Here is a 19,858-nt window from a genome sequence, read left to right on the forward strand (position 1 = left end):
AAATATGTAGTGTATTTAATATTGTTAGTCCAACAGAAGAAGAAAGTAAAAAAGAAAAGAAAGAAAGAAGCAATAAATATATAGGTGGTATGAAATTATCACTGAGAAAATAGGATTTAAGACTGATTTACAATGAAACTATGCCTTTCATGTTGAGTCAAGTTACTGAATTATAAATTCACTCCCCCTGATTCTTCTCCTCTGGTTTTGACTTTCATACATCCTCCCATATAAAATGTACATCTGTCACTGCCTGTGTATGCCACCTTGCTAGCCATCTGCCAAAACTGCACATTAACTAATCTTGTTAGTAAAACTGCTGCTGGCTGTCTGCCTAAATACCTGCCTATCACAAACAGACCAGTTACCTGCCTATAGTAAAATAAAATATCTGAAAGTAAAAAAATACTATCACAGTCCATATCTGAGTCTCCTCTGCAGATCATTGTACTATAACATAGCTAGAACCTGTAGAATTGCATCTTGGAATATGTAACATTACACTTGAATAATATCGCAGGAGACATTTTCTCCAAATTTATCACAAAAAAATAAGCTTCAAGGCCCTCCAGCTTAGAGTAGTAAAGTAGAGAGACAAGCATATACAAAAGGTGGAAGTGATGAGATAACAATTCAGTAACACAACATGAAGGATAACGCCAGGAATAAAACAGGATCGGGGAATGATACTGATGATGAACAGACTCTGTGAGGATGGTCCATCCTCAGGAGGGATTCGTTTCCGTTGGCCCCCATATTTAAAACAAAGTTGTGCCCAGTAAAACACTTACTTTGTCAATGCCAAATATGAGTTGCATAGCATTGGTAAATGAACATCCACGGTGGTGCAGCGGTAGCGTTGTTGCCTCACAGCAAGAGGTTCTCTCGTTCGATTCTCAGCTGGAGTGCGGGGAGTGCCTTCTGTGGAGTCTGCATGTCCTCCCTGCGGTTGGGTGGGCATTCAAAAGGCATGCGTAAATGGACATGCCTTCGTTGAAGGTTGAATGTTGAGCTGGCACCTCGGCGTTCATCAAAAATCTACTGCCAATCATTAGTGGACCGGAGTTCCGCTGTGGCACCCCCTAACCAGGAAAAGCTGAAAGACAACAACATTATGCAATTGTGAAGAACTGTCTGTAAGACCTGATGGCAGACATTATTGATAAAAATATCTCATGAGAAATTACCAATCACTGTGTTAGGTGGGATATTTTTGAATTGTGTAAAGATTTTGGACATTAAAAACAGTCAATCAGTAAAAATATATTGATTTTGTTTTATTTATTTAGTCATGTTTTTGAATTATGTAATACTGACTTTGGTAACAGTGAGCAAATAAATCAATGGATACTTTTCTGAGTGACTATACTACTGCTGACTGTTATTGTTTTTGGAATCTTTGTGTTACTTACTTTTCTATTTTAAAAAGAAGTTTTCCTTGCATTTAATTTAATGTATTCATTTGCTTAGTAGGTAAGTGACCTGGTCATTAGTGACGTTGTTCAGTCATGCCTCAGACCACAGAGGGGCTCTCAGTGGAAATAGGTGTGTATCAATACTCAGGTGTGAGCTCATTCATGCTCATACTGATAATGGACCACATCAGCAAACAGTTTGGAGAGGATAGATCAAAAAATCTGCTGCATAGTAAGCATTTCTCTCTTCTGCAGTGATTACATACTATGACACTAAGACTAAAACAGAAAGGGAAAGCATATACATAAAGAAATAAATGTAGGATATAAAAGAAATATATATAAATATATGAAATGTGTATGTGATTTTATGCCATTTCACTAGTGCAATGCCATGTATATAGAGATAAAAGTGTAAAATAGTATTTTGCAGTGGGATAAGATTCTGATTTACTTGAATTTTGAGTACTATATATTATTTATAAAGTTATCATTGTTGTGGAAAAGATAATAGGAGAGAAAAAAATTAACATTACCTTCTGTGTATGATTCCACATTATTTAGAAGGGAGAAAACAAAAACTTGCATGAAATGTGAAGTTATGTAGAATCATTTGTCTCTGGGTTTCTTTTTTTTTTTCTTTAATAGTCCACTCATGTTTTGAAGCTTGTCTTTTTAAGTTCATTGAAGAATCCATAGATTCAGGTTGACTTAAAAGGTCCTTTTTTTGGAAAAATGTGGATGCTTCTTTGAGAGAGTCAAAAGTTTTCTTTCCTTCTGGCAGGCATAATCTTATTCTTGTTGGAAATATGCATTGTGCATTGACTCCTTCCTTTTTTAATGATTTTATTAGAGGAACACATGCTCTTCTTTTGGACATTACAAGGGGTGAAAAGTCATTGTCAAACCTGATAGTTTGGTCACCAATTTTTTAATGGAGCAAGGGACCAGGCATTTCTTAAAACAAGGTCTTTGCCTTGAGTGGAGATAAATTTTACAATGGTAGATCTTGGACGTCTGTTTTTACTGGATACAGAAGTTCTAGTTAAACACCTGTGTGCCCTTTCTATCCCAAAGGATAGTGATTCTGGTAGGTTTAGGATTTTAGGAATCCAAGAAGTCAGGAAATTAATCATATTGTCCCCTTCCATCTGCTCCGGGATGCCATAGACTCTTATATTGTTTCTCCTGGTTCTATTCTGAATGTCTTCTACCTTTTCAATGAGTCTGGTGTTTTCTTGAAGAAGAAAGTCAGTTTTTCTCTCTTTCTGTTAACCTGTAGTCTATATCTGTTACAGAATCTTCCAAAGCAGCAATCTGGGCAGTTTACTGTTTAAGGACTTCATTTAATAAGGTTATTTGTTTGATGGTATCTTCTTTTATATCGTCTACTTTTAAGTTTAATTTGTCGATTTTACCCACCAAGTCTTGAACTGTAGTAAGTATTGCCTGTATTTCTTTCTTCATTGGAGTTTCTTGCTGAGAAAACTTGGAGCTGCTCATCTTCCATTGTGAATGTGGTTTCAATGTCCCTTCTATTTGAAAGTTTGAGAGGAAAATATGAAAAGTTTAGCTTAAAAATTACACCAACATGTAGCTTATGACTTCCAGAATCTAATTTTAGTAGTTTCAGGTCTTTGTTGGTGAAATTAAATAAAAACATCCTGTCAGGAAAAAATGAAGACTGCAGAGCTCAAGAACTCTGCTGCTTTCAGCTTGCCATCTAAGCCACATTTCAGAATTTTACAAACTCTCACCTGATAACATCTTAAAAATCTTACTCATTGCATTCCAAGAAGTTAAAACTACTGCAAACATCCCTTCCTCATGGAAATATTCTATCATCTCTCCTATCTTAAAACCAAATAAAGAGCCCAACTCTGCACATCATACAGGACAATTTCTTTGCTTAACATTGATTACAAGATATTCATGTCTATCTTAGCAGACAGATTAAATAATATTCTTTCAATATTAATTCATGAAGACCAAACCGAGTTTATCAAAAACAGAAAGGTACAAGACAATGCAATTAGATTACTGTCCTTAATAGACTTAGCAAACAAGAAAAAACTGAGCTTTCTATTTTAAGCCTTGATATAGATAAAGCTTTTGATTCCCTAAGTTGGCCATATCTGTTTAAAGCTCTTCAAAAATACACTTTCTCCCCAAACTTTATAGGATTAATTAAAAAACTCTATGAAAAGTTCATAGCCTATGTAAAGATTGAATCTTATCTATCTAGCCCATTCAAAATATTGAGGTACTAAACAGGTGTGTCCCCTCTCCCCATTACTCTTTGCCCTGGCTATTGAGCCTCTTGCAAATTATGTTAGAAATAATGACTGCATTAAAGGATATAAAGTGTCAGACAAATTATCCCCCAAGATACAACTGTTAGCTGATGACCTACTTCTAATGATACTGAAAATTCAGTAGATCACCTATTACATAATCTAGACTTCTTTGCAAACATCTCTGGTCTAATATTCAATCACAACAAAACTCAGGCACTTCTAATGAATAAAAATTTTACTATGAAACTTAGATCAAAAAGAGACATAAATTGGGAAGGCACACATATTAAATATATAGGTATTATTATTGAATCTAATTATAAAAAATCGGTCACATCTAATTATCAAAAACTTATAAACTCAATTACAGGTCTGACAGTCAGAAAATATTCTTCTTCATATTTGAAGACAGGCTAACTTTAATCAAAATGACACTGTTACCTAAAATCTTATTCACTGGCCAAGCTCTAATAATTTCCCCACCTGTCAAAATTAAACAGAAAATGAATAACTTATTACTCAACTTCCTTTGTTATCCCCAAACAAAAACAAGAATTTATCTTCTCTGGCACACCATAAGCTGGGACGAAGGAGGTATAGGGTTTCCAAATATTTATTTTTATTTAAACTCCACATTCATTAACATAGTGTTGCTTTGGAATAATACTTCTTATACATCATATTGGAAATCAATACATGAAACCTTACTTCTTAATAGTAATAGGGCATTGCTTGAATCATATACTCAAATACATACACACATCTTTATATGGATTTTAAAAATATACATTCAAAGTGAAAAGTCAAAAGTGTTCTTACACCTCTTACAAACCAAATATTTCTGTTGTTTAAAAAGCTTATGTTTTCTAATCAATTAAGATTTTATTAATAATTATATTTTTTATTGCCTACACAAATGAATGATATCTTTTGATACTCAGAAAATGTTAGAATTTAAGAAGGGTGACCTATTACATTGTAATCAGTTTCTCTCAGCTAATAAAATAAGTTCTGCAGACTTTGATATAGTTTGCAAAACTGCAATTGGCTGGACATCCAAACTTGTAAGGATTGTATACATAATAAGCTTGTACCCACATTAGAGGCATACAATGAGTAACTTATAAATCTTGGATTTTACTTCAACAATTATTAATAGCTCACCCAGGAATACTTCATACATAAGTAATTTATAAACTTCTCAGAAATGATTTTAGCAAAACAGATGTTTCTTTTTGGAATTATTCAAGTGAAGTTAATAAACAAGTATTCTCAGAAGCAGATAAAAAACTTTGTTTACAGTCGGTGAAGGAATCCACATCTTCCCTTTTCTGGCATGTATACACATGAATATTTTTACATAGATGTTTTCTCATTCCAAATAGATTAGCAATAATGTACAAGAAAGATGAAATGAAATGCTGGAGATGTGGACACCCTGATGCTGACTGGATACCTATGGTTTTTAATTGCAAAATAATTTCCCCATTTTGGTTAGATTTTAAATATCTTTGTAAAGCTCTATGGGATGACAACTATATAATTTCTGACTCCCTTATCCTTCTCAATGTTCCTGTTCCTGAAGTCATTCCTAAAAACCAAACATTTTTACAATGGTCTATCCTCTCTATAGCAAAGAAAATTGTTACTGAAAATTGTACATCCCGATCAACTCCTGTCTTTAATGTTGAGTTTATTTATCTTGTGAAATACATTTGATAAGAATGAGATTGCTACTATAAAAGCAAGAACTAACAACATAACTCATCATTTAATTGCTTGGACAAAATTGTCTAAACTGTTAGAGAAATATTAAGTGTTCTTCTATATGTATTGCTTTTTTAATTGCTATGAACATTGTATATAGTTCATGTGTTTTTTCTTGTTACTATACTGTTAAGTTATTGTGGTATAAAAATTAATAAAAACATTTTGGAAAAAAAGCTGCTGCATGCAGACAATGTGGAACCACAAGCAGACTTTGAAGAGGAACTTCAACAAATGATATGAGACTGGAATACAAAACTGAAGGCACATGAGATAAAACTGTACAGGCAAGACACTTGTTATACAGCTAATGGGAGAATCAGAAGTTGAAAATTTAGGAAGAAGGTAAATTAATTAAACAAGTAAACAGCTGAAAGCATCTTGGAAGTGTAATGGAGAAGAGAAGTCTGATGAGAAAGTCAAAGCAAGAATCAGAGATGTTGCAGACAGCAAATACAAAGTATCAGGGGTAATGTGTGTGTGTGTGTGTGTGTGTGTGTGTGTGTGTGTGTGTGTGTGTGTGTGTGTGTGTGTGTGTGTGTGTGTGTGTGTGTGTTAGAAGAATGATAACGAATCTGAAAAGTAAGGTGTACAAAACAAGGTTATGACCATTATTTCTGTATGGAGCAGAAACCTGGACAGTGAAGACAGAGCAGCTGAGAAAAGTTGAGGTGATCGAGATGAAGTGCCTGTGGCAGATGGTGTGATGCACATTGTGGGTGCTTGTTCACTAACAGGGGGGCGGGGTTAAAATGGAAATGCATAGCAAATCCTGGTGGGAAATAATATTTGGTATGCACGGAAGAATGTGGGTGATATGTTGCTATAATTGGTAAGACTGCAAATACAAATAAAAAGCTTATGAATACTTGGAATGAATATACAAATGCACATGATTTATATGATAAAGCTGATAGAAGGAGGCTGATAGCTTTTCAGGTCCATCGAGTTGTGCCTGTAGTCTCTAAGCAGCTATTTCACACGTTTATAGCTTCTGTTCCACTTTTATCTTATCCCACATTTTTATAACTATGTCCCCTCCCAACTTGTTCTTCTCATCTCTAACTTGCAATCGGCATCGCATTGTCTGACGTTTATGCTAAATCTTTCTTGCTCTTTCCATTATCTTAATTCCATGTCACGATATCTCAGGATTAAGCAGATCGAAATCCGATGTGTAAGTTACTCATGCATTCAATGCTCTTGTTTTAAGTTTTCCTGTGAGAGAGGATGGGTTTAATGCCATCCGGATTCATGGTGCCTTCATATGCTTCATGATTCTATTTAGCAAAACCATATAGTTATCCAGACTTATTTATTTATTTACTTGCATTTGTTTACTGGGATAGTCCACTGGGCCAAGGTGAGCCCATTTTCAGTGGAGGCCAAGGGAGAAAAGCTCCAGACATAGTGCAACTAATACATAGTACATAAATAGAGTTATATGGCAACACATTATACATATACATGGTAACGCATTGTACATATACTATAAAACAATACTTTACATGTGAGCAGCATAGCAATACATTATATATGAGCAGCATAGTACAATCCAATACAGCAAGCTACTTAGTACAATGTAATACAGCAACATACAGTAAACAGTCCTGAAAGGGCAGCATACAGTAGGTCAATACAAAACATCCAGATGAAAAGTTATCTGCTACAAGTGTCCCTGAGATAAGAGAAGGAAGGGTGAAGCTTGTCACACTTTATCACAGCTGTTTTACAAACTCTGGTATTTCATTTAACTGTTTTTTTACTGATTTTACTGTTTTTTACTGATTTTACCTACTGCACTTTATTCAATTGTTTTTTCCACTGCTTTTACTGTTATAGACCACACACTCAAGTGTGCTAGCCTTTTAGAGCCTTACTAAATGTATTTTACTACTGTATTTACTGTTTTTCTGCTTTTTTAACAAAAAATGAAAAAGAAAAAACAAAAAAATCCTATCTACTTGCTTGTTTCCTGCCTTTTTCTTAAACTAGGATAGTCTGGATCTCAGATTTGCTTATTTCAGGACTGTATTGTGTGTTCTGAGTTGTCCAGACCTTGCTGTGATAGAAGGAAGTCTTTCTGCTTTTCAGTGAGAGTGGTAAGCTCTGAGCAGCCTATCTATCGCTAGAGGAGTGGTTTCCAGCTCAGGAACTGTATTTTATTGGCTGTTTTGGGCTGCTTCTATCCCTTTCAACTTTCTGACTTAAAAACCCGTGTTTGCATGGGATTGCACTTGTTTTACCTCAGCGGATCCTGTTTGGGCATCCTGCAGAGTTCTACAGCAGCAGAAAGAAGGGAGAGAGACTTTGCTTGATTATAAGTACCTGTTTATGCTTTCTTTAGCTAATTTTGCTTGCTGCACTTTATCACAGCCATTTTACAAGTTCTGGTATTTAATTTAACTTTTTTTTTACTGATTTTGCCTAATGCACTCTGTTGAATTGTTTTCTCAACTGCTTTTACTGTTACAGGCTACACACTCAAGTGCAGTAGCCTTTTAGAGCCTTACTAAGTCTGTTTTACTACTGCAGTACTGTTTTTCTGCTTCTTTAACAAAAAACAAAAGCAAAAAAAAATCCTTTCTACTTGCTTGTTTCCCAACTTTTTCTTAAACTAGAATAGTCCGGATCTCAGATTCACTGATTTCAGGATTGTATTGTGTGTTCGGAGTTGTCCAGACCTTGCTGAGGTAGAAGGAAGTCTTTTAGTGGGAGTGGTAAGCTCTGAGCAGCCTATCTATCACTAGAGGAGTAGTTTCCAGCTCAGGAATTGTATTTTATTGGTCGTTTTGGGCTGCTTCTATCCCTTTCAACTTTCTGACTTAAAAACCCGTGTTTGTGCAGGTTTGAGTGTTGCACAGCACCACTAAGCTAGGGTAAACTATTATTGGTGCCTTAAAGTCTGCTCTTCAAATTTCCCCTTAGATCTTGCTAGCTTTCAACTCTGAGCACTCAGTTCAGACCTCTAAACCCAGCATTTGCTTAAACCCCCTAGCAGTTGTTATTGTAAGCATACCAACTGCTAGTAGCACTAAAAGCCATCCATAAAGGATACTAAAACAGCTTCAGTACTTAAAAGGAAGCAAAACAGTTCCAGTACTTAAATAACTAAGCACCTATCCAGGCATGTCTAAAGGTCACTTCCCTACTCTTTTTCCTATTAACCTGGTGAACCTGGGCATCCTGAGGCAATGTAGCAATTGCCTCATGTACACAGACAACCCTCTCCTCCTACCTTCAAACACATCCCCTTGTGAGAGATGCACATACATAGCCAAACTAGAAGCCACGCTCTTTCAAACCCAGACTGAGCTAGCCAGTCAAGAGGAGAAGGTAGACACTAACATCACACCTCATAGAATACATAGCCCCCAGGATCACACACCACCACACCTTTCACATAGTAACACAAAACACATACCCACTTTTGCAGAGGCTCTCAACAAAAATCTACCTAAACAACAAAGACCTCAGAGGCAGAAACGTAAGCAACCATCTCATCCAAACACAACCCCCAAGACACACAGCCCACATAAACAGTGTGCCACTCAGCCTAAGCCTGTATGGCAAAACACTTTACCCAATACACTAGTCATAGGTGACTCAATAGTAAGGCACACTGATGTCCCTCTCACTAGGTTGAATAAGGAGAAGGTTACAGTCAGCTGCCTGTCGGGTGCCAGGATTTACCACATAACGCACACACTTGGGTTTCTCCACAACAAGTACAAATATGACTCTGTCATTGTCCATGTTGGTGTGAACAATCTAAGACATACCTCCCTGGACTACATGAAAAGAGACATGGAGGAGCTCTCGGATCTTGTAGCCCAGGCAGGTATGACCCTAGCCCTGAGTAGTATCCTACCATCACCTAAAATGATACCACAGTGCAAACAAAAAAATGATTAACTTCAACAATTGGCTAAGTTTTTGGTGTCATTCAAAGGGGATACAGTATCTTTCTGCCTGGGATGACATGATTGACAGACCTCTATGCTTTGCTAGAGATGGCCTGCATCTGTCACCCCTGGTATTCCAGATACTGGCTAAGGCTCCTGCCACCCCAATAGTGCCTTTTTTAGGCAATGCCTGCTATAGATCCCCCACAATGTCCCAAGACTCCCACTGTGCATTCCTGAACACTCTGGAAAGCATTAAGGTTCAACCTAATACCCTTATACTGGGAGACTTTACCCCTCCATTATCTGGGAGAATTACTTCTGTTCCAACTCTTTTGCCCAATGATTTCTGGAATTCATTAATTCCAATGCACTGGACCAACGCATTCTCACCCCTACCAGAGGTAGGAACATTCTTGACCTGGTCATTACAAACATGGGGGGGTCACTGCTCTACATCAGTAAAAAACTCCTCCCTGATGAGATCTGACCACAAGTTAATCACAGTCGATATCCAAATCCCACCCTCACCCCTCCCCCCATGAAGGAAACCACAGTGAAGAACTTCTCTAAAGCCAAATTTGAGCTGCTAAAGGCAGGAAGTGTCAAACTTCAGGTCATCCATGCAAATGGGGAATGGATGTACGGCTGCTGAATCATACACCAAGGTGCTGTATGAGTACTTACGCAAGTGCATGGATCAGGCCATACCAAACAGAACCAAGATCCTGTCCTCCAAAAAAGAAGCCAATCTGGTGGTCCCCTCCCATTAACAAGCTCTACAACAGAAGGAAAAAAACTGTTGCAAAAAAGGGTAAAGTCCCAAGACTGGAAAAATTCCCTTGTGAGTCTCAGCAAAAAACTGAGATCCCTCATCAAATCCTCCAAAGCTAGTTATGAAAAAATTGCTACAGATGCTAAAGACAACCACAAGGCATTCTTTAGCTATGTCAATAATCTGGATAACAATATGCAGAGGTGCTCTGAGCCATTGCACAATGGCACCATGTATACTGAACCAACAGATATTGCCAATATCTTGGTCGACAAGTTCAGTGCAAACTTCACCCCCCCTTCACCTCCTAATATTACAGCTGCACAGGTAGAAGCCACACTATCCAAAGCCAAAAATACAGCTTCCATGGGACCTGATAATATACCTGGCTGTGTTCTACATGAAGTACAAGGAGAACTGGCACCATACCTGAGTGCCTTATTTAACCACAGCCTCACTTCAGGCTTCGTTCCCACTGAATGGTGCACCGCAACAGTCATTCCACTCTACAAAGGAGGAGCAACTACTGACCCTGGAAACTACCATCCCATCAGCCTAATGAGTCTGATCTGTAATGCCATGGAATGCATCATTATGGACCTCATAAACAGGGATATAGGGAACCTTCAAACCCTGGACCCCTCACAGTTTGGGTTTGTGAAGGGCAGATCATGTCTGCTCAACCTGATAGACTTCTTTGAATCTGTCACCAGAGTGGTCGATGAAGGCAAGGCAGCCATACAGCCTACCTCAGTCTAGCCAAGGCCTTTGGCACCATCCCCTACTCAGGGGCATTAACCCCTACATCCTATGAAAAAATTCACAGAAGTGACCAATCGCTGTTTAAAGCTTTCGCTGTTTAGCTGTCAGCATTTAGGTGTTTGACAAGCTAAACCTTTGCTGTTCTAATATACACCCTCAGACTAATGGGTCAGTAGTTACTTAGGACCAGAGATGGACAGCCCTTGTGCAGAGGGATGACAGTTGCATTCTTCCATTCATTTGTCTGGAGGCTATAATTAAAAAGTGATTCTAGTGGTCCTGATAAGTCCTGTTTCATGCTATTAAGGAGGCAACCTTGGACATTATCAGGGTCCATCAATGCAGTGTTCTTAGCCTTGGAGAGTGCACTGAGGACCTGCTCTCTAGTGATTGTTGGGGGAGATATGGTTGTGCATCTGGAGGGGAAAGGGGGGTAAACCGGGAGTTAAATTTGCCAGACAGTAGATTTGCTATATCTTCCAGCTCAGTATAGGTAGCTGTATTTTCAATTGGCTCAGCACTTTGTTGTGCATTGCCTTTGAAGTTGCAGACACAGCTGAATAATGCTTTATGGTAGACCTTGGCCTGTGTACTGTTTTTACCTCAAGTTTACCTTTAGTAGACTTGATTATCCCCATGAGTTGCTTGCTTAGACTGATGAGGGAGTTTCTATCTTGCTAGATATTGCACTTTATAATTTCTACTATGATTTTCTTCCTTTTGTTAAACAACCAATTGATATTGGGATTCCACCACAGTGGACTTTTTGAGTTTGTCCTGTACTTATAATACCAGGCAGGTACTGCTGTTTCTGTATCATCATTAACATGATTTTACAGGGTTTTTGTGAACAGTTCTGCATAGTTGTGTTCTCTGGGTTTGGTGGGGGAGGGCTCAAAATTTTGCTTGGGTATCACTTAATAGTAGGAAGTTTGCCTTAGAATAATTCCTAAAAGTTCCATAGTTAGCTGGGGTCCTGGGTTATTTTTATTTCAAAGGAAACAGCTTTACGGTCTGACCTGACCAGTGAGGACACAACACTGAGAGGGGTGCAATGTTCTTCCATGTTTGTGAGGCCTAAGATGCTAGTACCACTAATGGGTACACGGACTAGCTGGTTCAGGGTGTTTGAGTTTACAAAGTCCAGTAATCTCTGGGCCTGCATGTTTGGGGTTGTGTATAATTCCAGTTTATAGAGGGTAGTTAAAGTCACCCATGAATATGGTGTTGGGTTGAATGGGGAATATCCCCAGTATGTTTAAATATGTGTTATGGGTTTCCTTGATGATAGAGAGGAATCTATAGCTTGCAAGGATATTGCATGGGGCCTTGCCTATAGTAATTTGGATGTTGGGAAGCTCAAGCACAACATCTTGTTTTTCCTGCCTTAAGGTGTGCTAGTTTTTGATATAAATTGATATACCTCCAACTTTTGTCTAAATATACAGAAGTCATTATAGCATGAATGGCTGGAGTGTTCTTCACAGCTTTCAATCATGTCTCAGTAACTGCACAGACAGACATCTACATTCTCCAGGATGAATGGAGCTGGCAGGGAGTGAAGTTTCTTCTTTAGATTCCCGGCCTTGAACAGTAGCACATTTAGATTCCCTTGTGTTGGATTTATGATGTAGGAAGATTTATCTGGCTGCAATGCCTAAAAAAGGCACTATGGGGTGAGCATTGTTTTAGCCAATACTTGAAAGCCTAGAGGGACAGGTGCAGATCACACCTGGCAAAGCAGCATAGTCTGTAAACCATATCCTCCCAGGCTGACAAATATTGTACCCACTTTGAATGGCACCAAAAATTAAGACAATTATTAAAGTCAATTATATTCTGTTCATATCATGGCATCATTCTTGGAGAAGGTAGAATGCTGCTCAGTGCTAGGATCATACTGGTCTGGGACCCACAGTCCAAGAGCTCATTATATCGCTCTTCATATTGTCCAGGGAGGTACATCTCAGGTTATTTACACCCCCTTGGACTATGACTGAGTCATACTGGTACATGTGGTTCAACAACCTGAGTGTGTACACGATCTGGAAAATCCTGGCCCCGACAGGCAACTGTCTGATTGTGACTCTCTCCTTAGTCAGCCTGGAGAATAAGACATCTATGTGCTCTTCACATTCAGAGTGCATACAGAAGTGCTGGCTTAGTGTTACTTACATCATAACCTTCTGTTAATTTATTTGTCATAATGTATATATACATTAATTAGCATTCTTTAATTAATTTGATTTAATTCATTGTGCTGCTATGATCTGTTGTAAAAGGTTTCCTATCAATAACTCAACACACAGGCGGTTGAGTACACCTGTATTTTTCCTACATCCTGAATGTTGGAATGTCGAAAACCAACATTATTGACTATCCAAACTTGCCCCCCTTCTGGACCCAGGATAATGTTTGTTTCTGGGGACAGAGCAGTAGGAAGTTTCAGGGTTCAGTGTTTGTTTCAGGTATGCTGGCATTCAGTATTCAAACTTTCATGGAATGATTTCAGGCATTGGTAGACTTGACCTCCTGTATGTCAAGTTATTAATATGAAACCACTGTAAAATGTTTTTGAACCACTTTGCATGCTGTTGCTGTGTAAAAAGTCATTATCAGTGTTCTACTCACTGTTTTATCCACAATAAATACATAAATCAGTTTATATAGTCTCTTTGAATTAGTCTGTTGCTGCATTATAGGTTGGTCTTGTGAAGACCAGTTTTGAGATTCCTGTTAGTACAAGGTGTATGGGAATGAACCATTAGCAAAACTATGAACGTTTCCTGTAGGTAGCTTTACTACCACATGTGCACCCATGCAGAGGAAGATTCCTGCAGCCCCTTCTTGCCTGTGAGGTCACTGTATCGCAAGGAAGGAATATATTACTTTTTTAGTATCTATAGCTCACCAAATTATCTGAAATAATTTGAAATCTGCACAGTTAATCTTCTTAAAATTGTGTGACTCACCTTTTAATGAAAGATGTTGAAGATATTGAAGTAAGGCTTGCAATCAAAGATGGAGACAAGATACTTTAGAAAGATATATCTAACAATAGGAAGATATAGCTAACAAGCACATTGTTTGACCTAAGGCACGGCAAGTGGGATTTAATACACTAAAATATAGGGTTATCGATTGGATGGCATTCACAAATAATAATCTCTCCCATGGATCAGTGGGATGACAGCACCAGATAGGTCACTGAGGGACAGACTTATAGACATAACTATTGATGTCTTCACATGCATTACAAAGACTACTGACTATTTTCCTGGATAATGTACTTAGTTTTCAAAGTAGCAGGTCAGATAAACAATTAGGCTAGCAGAAGAGCCACAAAACATTACAGGCTTTGTAACTGTAAGCCTGGGTTCCTGTGTGTAGACAACATGAGAGGAGACATGGAAAACATATGGTGTGAAGCAGAGAACTTTGAGACAAAAGATGGTGATGAGATGCATCAAACACAGAGTGGGATGGAGGGCTCATGACAGACTTACAGGTAAAATAATTTTTAAAATGGAGATGAAAAGGAATTGTTTTACTAGGCACAGTTAAGCCTTACAAGTTCTTGCCAAAATACTGTATGTAAAATGCCTAAATATAAAGGAAAAGATGTGTGTGAAGAAACAGTAATGAGATTAGCCTGCTCAGAGGTTTAGATAGAAAACCTTTGGTAATCTCATAACTTTCATAATAACCTGAATAAAAGATCCAGTCCATCTGAAGTTTAGCATTATGAAATGGATTTGCAGGTTGAAGAAAAATCCTTAGAGAAGCAGAATATGCTTAGTACTATATGCTTTTCCGTGTAGTAAACAAAGTCTGCTTGGTCTAAACAGATTAACTGGCAGAACTGGTTAGCCAAACTCAGCTTTAACTACAAAAGATTATAGGAAATGCATTAAACCATTCACAATAATGTATATCCAACACACTGATTTGTATCCACTGCTCTTAAAGCCAAAATGATGTTATCTGGCCTTAAAATATTCAGATAGTGTAAAACTATCGCTCATCAAATCTCTGAATAGAATGGTCATAGGCTGTATTCATAAATACACACTTCACAGCTGAGCTTAATATTGACAATACCTATGCCACTACCTATTTAGGTGATATAATAAGTCATTCTGAAGACTGTCTTAGGCTTCTTTAGGTAGTCAGGGCTTACAGTGAATGCCGAAAGCAAAATTTGTTCATTAGTATTTACAAGGCTATTGATCCATGATGATCTTTAGAAGTCTAGCCATACATTCTCATAAAGTTTTTATCCCTTATATTTTAAGTAGAAATAACCCAGAAATGAATAGAATATTCATATGTTACCCCATACTGATGAGAGACAAGGGTGCTAAACCAAGGGTGAATTTGCAGTTTTTCATCCAGTCATCTAGATTACATTTGAATAGTGTAAAATAAGTACCCTGCTTTATGTGGAGAGGAAGGTGATTCCAGAGAAGTTGTATTCCCTGTAATACATATCTATCCTTCCAACATGTTCTAGTTATGTTGCAAAAAGATTTAGATGTCTTAAGCAAGTGTTCATGCCCCCACTGGACTTGCAAATGTGCAGTAGGTCTGACAGGACAGGGTCTGTTGAGGGCCTACATGCAAGGCAGAGGTCATTTCTCAGTAGTCTATATGACACCAAGAAGGACAGAATTTGATATGGTCTATATATTTTTTATGATTAAGGCCAGTGATTTTCTTACTAAGAAAGTATTGTGGGCATTCAATTTGTGTCAGATGTTTTCACAGGTACATACTGAAGGGGGCATTATACTCAATGATGGACTGATGAGTGCAGAATACAGTGGAATGATCATATTACTGGATCTGGATGCCGTACCCTGAGTCATAAGTTGTGCAATAAAAAAGGACTTTTTTACAATGTTGGATACATGGTGATTGAAGCACAGTTAGTTCTCTACGTAGGTTTCCCGGTTCCTAATGACTGGATCAATTTTCAGGGGTGGGTTGTCAACATGATAGTTACAAGGAACATCTTGCTTTCTAAAGGAGACTATTATAATGGCATTTAGGTTTAGTTCATTGTTTTTATGTTGGTTTGGGAAAAGCCCCCTTGGAGGGTGTTGGCATCCTCTGGAGAGTTTACAATGTCACCAAGTTTACAGTTATCTGCAGACTTGGTCAGTCCTAATCCCTTAACAATCGCTTTGACTTCCAGGAAGTACATACCAAGGAGGAGTGGCCCAAGGACTAAACCCTCGGGCACTGAAACCCATGAGGGACTTGAGGGAGGATTTCAGACTGGTATGACATAAATGAGATGCCTAGGATACATTATAAGAGGAGGGATTATCACACCCAGAAAGTGAAAGTAGAAGAAGTGAGGAACTGGCCAACACCCAAAATAAGAAGCAGGTTAGGGCTTTTTTAGGCTTGATTTGGTCTTATACAAAAGTTGTGCCACATTTTGCTAGCATTATAGCCTCACTAGTAACTGGTCTTTTTGAGGACTCCTTGCATTCTGTTTGTGAGCCAGTTTGCTATCCAATGAATTATGTAGTGATTAACATTTAGCTTGGATAGTTACTTGAATGTGAGATGGTGCTAAATGCCTTTGCTAGGTCTAGATATGAGATGTGTACTGCCTTGCCTTCATCAATTGCTTCAGTAACCTTCTTAAAGAGGTCAGCCAGGTTAAGTAGGCATAACCTGCCCTTAACAAATTCAAACTGGATTGGGTCACAAGGTTGTAGGTTACTTAGGGCCCTAGTTAGTAATTCCATAATGATCCTTTCCATAATCTTACAGATGAGGCTGATCAGACTCATGGGTATAGAATTTCCCAAGCCCATTAATGCCCGACCTTTATGCAAATGGATGACAGTTGCTGTCCTTCATTCATCTGGCACAACACCTGTTTGGAAGCTGAAACTGAATAGCCTCTATAGGGGGTCTGAGAGGTCCAGTTTCAGGCTCGCCAGTAAGCAGCCTGGTATGTTATCCGGGTCTACTAAAGCAGTGTTTTTGGCTTTGAATGGTGCCTTGAGGACTTGTTCATGGGAGATTTGAAGGAGGGTTTGAGACTGGTATGACAGAAGTGAGATGTCTAGGATTCTGTATAAGAAGATGGATTACCAAACCCAGAAAATGAAAGAAGAACCAGTGAGGGATTGGCCAGCACCCAAACTAAGAAGCAGGGTAGGGTCTTTTTAGGCTTGACTGCATCTTATAGAAAGTTGTGCTACATTTTGCCAACTTTATAGTCTCTCTAGATTAAGATACACACAAAGATCATGTAAACCACAGAGGCAGATATTTTATTCTCCAGATTTGTTTTATCATCCCCTGATTTTTACTATGCCCTCTTTAACGTACAGAGATACATCCAATGTGAGCTTGGGAGCACTTCTATACCAGAAGCTGGGTGATAAGGAGCATCGTATCTGTTATTTGAGGATATAGTTAACAAGAGCAGAGGCCAAATATTCAGCCATGGAATGGGGGAGTGCTTGAGCAGCAAATGGGGCCTTGGATCCTTAAGGTATGAGCTCATATGTAGAGTTCACCCCTTTGTTACTGACCATGCACCATTACAGTAACTGTTAACACAAAAGGACAATGTTAAACTCTGCTTTTGTCCCTTATAGCTTCCTTCCAGTTCAAGATACAACAATGGCCTGGTGCCAGACACCACAATACGAGTGGTCTGCCACTGATTTACAGACCATTCCTAAGGTCTGAAATTAATTTTATACTTGGGGAATCAAATGCCACTGAATGTATATTTATGAGAACTTCAAGTGTTTTTTTAGTATCACTAACAATAATGCTGGATATAGTAGGTGCCCTTTTAAGGGAGAAAACCAGGTACTACTAAGAATTGTCTTCAGGTGTTAGCAAGAATATTCAAGGAATGATTAGATAGCCCAGTCAGATGTCACAGAGAAAATTCTGAGAATCTAGAGGTGTTAGCAATGTTAAAGAAGAGTTGGAGGACCAGAGAAGTGGGACTGGAGACAAAACTTTTCCACAAGAACTATTTGACCAGAGGAAAGCATTAGCAATTATTCTTTGGGAACAGACTAGAAGTAGAGACAGTGTTTTTGTTTTGACTATATTCAGCACCTGAAGTACTGTAAATGTTTTTACTGTAAGACCATTGACATTATTTTATTTAGAAAAGTAATTCTTGCTTTTAACTAATATATGTGTGTGTGTGCATGCGTGCATGCGTGTGTGTGTGTCTGTGTGTGTAAAATAAAAGGGTCTATATTAAAAATTCGAATGCTTAAATATTCAAATCACTAAAGATCGAACTTTAGTGATCGAACGTTCAAATGTTCGAATATCTTAAAAAAAGAATAAAAAAAAAATGTAAAGTGTTTAAGCGGGGGGCAAACCCCCCTGCAACCCCCCAAAGTGGGGGGCTGTGCCCCACACCCCCGCTACTTAAATATACCAACGCCGAGATTGTACTTCAGTGCACTACAGTGTGGAAACAGAATATTTCCATTTCCTACACTGTAGCGCGATCTCGGAATTGGTATATTTAAGTAGTGGGGGGTGTGGGGATGCAGGGGGGTTGCCCCCTGCTTACACCCATTACTTTTTCTTTTTTTGTTTTTTTTTTTTTTTTAATTTTTAAAAATATCCAAACATTTAAATGTTCGATCACTAACGTTCGATGTTTAGTGATTCGAACGTTTAAGCGTTTGAATATTTAATAAATGAAACACCCAATAAAAATGAAACACCCAATTGTCAACATCCGTAATGCTGACAAAAGAAATCAGAAAAAAAAGGTTGATAAAGTGGTGCACATGCTCCAGGAAATAACTTTGGAACATGCAACTCTAAAACATTATTTTTTGCAGGTGAGCAAAGCCCCACACCCCTGGCTACCTGTATGTATTCCAACTCCAGGATTTCACGATATATGAGAAAAGGAATATTCCCCAACATTTCAGTCTTGCACAACTATTTATCAGCTATTCTGTTGACCAAATCGTGTTGACAAAACAGCAGTCAACCATAAAGACTTTTGCCCACATTACTGGCATATACATATATATATCTATATGGGATCCGTACAGATCCCAGAATACACTTTCCACCGAAGCAGAAATCACCGAGCATACTTAACCGAAAGTGCTGTTCACCGAAGCAGCACTTTCGGATAAGTATGCTTGTTGTGCCGGTCAGACTACATTGTGGATAAGGGAAAATTCCATATGGGGGCTGCAGGGGGGCTTGCCCCCTTTATAGAAGTAGGTTTAATGTTGTTGTTTTTTTTGTTTTTTTCAAACATACTTTACCGTAAGTGCTTTTTTGGTGAAAGTGCTTTCGGTAAAGTATGTTATGTGATAATGGATTCAGACTTTTGATCTTTCGATCAAAAGTCCTAGATCTATATATATATATATATATATATATATATATATATATATATATGGGTCACCTTCAGATGCCCGACAACGCGTTTCGCCGACACGGAATCCGACGGGACGAAAACACCGACAATGCAGATGACCGACAAGGTGAGAACCCGACGGACTCGGTAAGTGTGCGATCGAGTGAGGGATTTAGTGTTAGGGAGCGGACAGGTAAGCGTGCGATAGTGAGGGACTGTGGGTTTAGGGGTGGGTTAAGTGAGTTAGGGTTAGGGTGCAGGTAGGGTGTGTGTGCGATAGTGAGGGACTGTGGATTTAGGGGTGGGTTAAGTGAGTTAGGGTTAGGGTGCAGGTAGGGTGAGTGTGCGGTAGTGTCGGACCTTGGGGTTAGGGGTGGGTAAGTGAGTTAGGGTTAGGGTGCAGGTAGGGTGAGTGTGCGGTAGTGTCGGATCTTGGGGTTAGGGGTGGGTAAGTGAGTTAGGGTTAGGGTGCCGGTAGGGTAAGTGTGCGGTAGTGTCGGACCTTAGGGTTAGGGTTTGGGTTAGGGATAGTGGATATGTTATGTAGT

The sequence above is a fragment of the Protopterus annectens genome, chromosome 7.part1, assembly GCF_019279795.1.
Source record: "Protopterus annectens isolate FY-2018-M chromosome 7.part1, PAN1.0, whole genome shotgun sequence".
Taxonomy (NCBI): Eukaryota; Metazoa; Chordata; order Ceratodontiformes; family Protopteridae; genus Protopterus; species Protopterus annectens.